Source organism: Propithecus coquereli, unplaced genomic scaffold, assembly GCF_000956105.1.
Source record: "Propithecus coquereli isolate 6110/MARCELLA unplaced genomic scaffold, Pcoq_1.0 Scaffold28, whole genome shotgun sequence".
Lineage (NCBI taxonomy): Eukaryota > Metazoa > Chordata > Mammalia > Primates > Indriidae > Propithecus > Propithecus coquereli.
In genome coordinates this window covers 6,245,420-6,248,758 of record NW_012148396.1, presented here as the reverse complement: position 1 = coordinate 6,248,758, position 3,339 = coordinate 6,245,420, and positions in this window count along the sequence as shown.

The window sequence follows — 3,339 nt, the reverse complement described above, 5'->3', positions numbered from 1 at the left end:
ATCTATCTGGTCTAAGCAGCAGTTCTATAGTCAGATAGTTTATTATATCAAGTTAAAAAAGATCTGATCTTATAAGAAACACAAAGACAATCTTTATTTAGAAAATTAGAGAAAATTTAGTAACTATGTTGAAAGAATTAAAAACAGCTAGCCATTAATTTTCTATAAGCATTGATAATGAGGAATGAATTAAAAATTTAGAAGACATTCTCTTGGTAGCTAGAGATCCTACCTTCACGGAATTCAACTTCTATTTTTGAAGAAAAAGGTATTTTTCTTCCAATATCTCTTACCCTGGGATTTGTTGCCAGGGAACTAGCCTACAACAGGGACAGAAGAGGATTGTGGAGAAGATTTGCAATAGAATCATGCAATTTAGAGATTAATATATTTCTCTCTTTACCGCAGAGTCATTGTAAAGTTAGAGAATAGAAAGTAAGATATGTGATTTATTTTTAAATAAATTACAGGTAATATTTTGACCTGAAAAACTTTCATAGAATTATACCATAGAGGGAAAGAGTTAAAAGTACAGAAGGCAATATATTAAAAACATTTACTGTTTTCCTGATATTATTAAAAATCAAAATGAAAAAGTAAGGGAATGTTTGAGAAAGTGCCAGCTTTTTGACTAGATGAAAGATTATGCAGCCATTATAATTATAATTATGATGATTATGGATACAAGCTGTGGATCTTATGATACAATGAATGTGTAAACTCTTCATTGGGTGAGGACTCTTCTAGAGCAAGTATGCGAATGCCTTGCCCTAACAAGGCTTGATGCTTATGTCCAGGTACAAATGTTACATGCCTACAAGAGTTTGTGTAATCCGTACATTGCCCATACACACTGGATATATTCTGACAGTAGTGAGAAGCTAGCAATGAGCAGCTCTTGTGTGCAGAGGGCAGTTCTAGGGACTAATGGGATACAAGAGAAAGGGAGGAAATGCACGTGAACCCACTATACCCAGGACCAGCACGTTTTTTATGCTCAAGTTCAACATGACAATTTCCCTAGTTTCCTAAGGCTTTCATTAGTGATTTCTGCACAGAAGTTCTATAGACATGTGCTTACCTATCTCTTATAAAGGAAGAAGTGCAATCATAATATTGCATGCTGTTTTGCTAACCTAGCATTTTGACCTAAGCATATAGAAGAAATGCCTAGACTAAAAAGTCAGACCTATTTTTAGATATTGTGTCTTCAAATCACTTTCATGTAGTATTCAGACAGTTTATTAATTTCTTAGAGGCATAGTTTTGGCATCTGTAAATGGGGTACTATTCTCTGTTTTGGTTAGAATTCGGTACAAGAAAGCAAACCATTCCAGGTCTTTTAAGCAGGCAGTGATTTAATATAGAAAATCGGACTTGAAAAAGTGGTTAATGTCCAGAAATGATTCCTATGCCAATGCAGGAGTGACCCAGCAGAAAGCCACTGCCTCTGAGGCAATCGCTGGACACATGACCATATCTCCGATCCAAGAGCCAAAAAGTCACTCCTGACACTGAAGTCTCCATAATGCCCCCTACAGTTGGGTAGAAAGAGAATGAACCCTGGGGTGAGGCTTATAGGAAGCTTCACATTTCTGTGTTTTTGCTTGGTATCAGGAAAAAAAAAAAAAATTATGTTGAAATGAGATCTTTTTTCAATATCTGGTCACCAAACGTCACACAAGTGTATTTAGTTGGCAGAAACTATTTCATATCTAGAATCCAAGTTAAAGGTAGTCTGTGAAATGTTCTTTTTAACTTTTTAATTTCTTGAACTAGAAGGAGGTTGAAATGAAGGTTAAAGCAACCAACCCATGTTACCTAGCAGACTAGCTTCTTATCTATCCATAAATAAATGTAAAACAATGTATCATATATCTACATTCAGTAGTGTCCCATAAATATTTGTTTTCATTGTATAAGGTGAATTAGCAAATGCCTTGAGGTAGAGAATCTGTATATGATGCTCCCTCAAGGCAGAATTAAAGTTAAAGAAGTAATTTACTGCTCACATCAGAACTCAATGAAAATAAGTGATGAGTTTCATTAAGAAAGAAACAGATATCATGTTGTAATTAGTACTAGTAGTAATAGAGCAAACTTATAGGTTATCTCTAAGTTAATTTATTCTGCCATTCATTTAATAATCCATCCATTCATTTGTTGTTATTCTTTCATTAATTGTTCATCACTCCAGACTTAAAAATTCATTTCTAAAACATAACCCTGACATCATATGAACAGCACTTACTGTTTACTACCTTCTTGTTATGCATTGGCCACAACCAATCTCATTATATACGTTCTTTGAAATAATTCCTAATAATACAACAAAATATCTATTATTATCCTCTTTGTATAAAATGCAACTGAAGCTTAGAGCAGTCCATTTATTCTACCTGTGTATTATATGTTTAGTTTCTATACTGCATTAGGCAATGAGCCAGACACTGGGGACTCACAGGTAAATCCCACAGAGTACCTGCAATCAAGTCAACGAACACATACAATTGCAGTAATCTTAGGGCTTAGGAGTTTGAATGTGTAGCTGCATCCACCAAACATCATGGTGGAGGTGGAGGAGTATTTTCACCAGTAAAAATAGACAAATTCCATCCTCTAGCTAGAAACATCACTGAATCCTTGATTAGAGATACCGTTATTTCATTAGGCAGATCACTCTAAATAGGGCCTACAGCACTTCCCAATTAACAGATCAGCAGTAATCAGCAGCTAATTACTCCCCTGACTACAGCTGATTTCCCCTCAAGATAGGGAATAAGCAATGTGTGGGAGGATGGCCAAAGATTACGAGAAGGTTAACCAGCAGCCCACGCACACTCTCACGGGTATCCGAACCCCACGGGGTCCAAGACCTGATTGCAGATGTGATGCCATGAAAAGAGAAGCCAGGAGATGCGCCAAGGTGGCCATGAAGGATAACAGAGTCACAAGTAAAGGGTAAGGATAGATCACAGAATTATAGTTAGACTGTATCTCAGAGATGATGGGGTCCAAACTCCTCACTGGAGAAAATTGAAGCCAACAAATTTAAATACACACACCTAAAACTAACTGGCCTTTTGGGGATTTTAGGATACTCCAAAAATTGGAGTTACCTATATTTTGATCTTTATTTTAGCACTCATTAGCTGTGTGATCCTGGGCAGGTTACCAAGTTACCTTTTCCTCAGATTTCTCATCCATAAAAGGGGGGGAATGTGGTAAAGACTTCATAGACTGTTGTGATGAGAAAATGATGGAATAAACACGAAGCCCTTAGAACAGTGCCTGCCAAATTTTAAGTGTTTAACACTAATTGAATGTTAATTGTTTCAA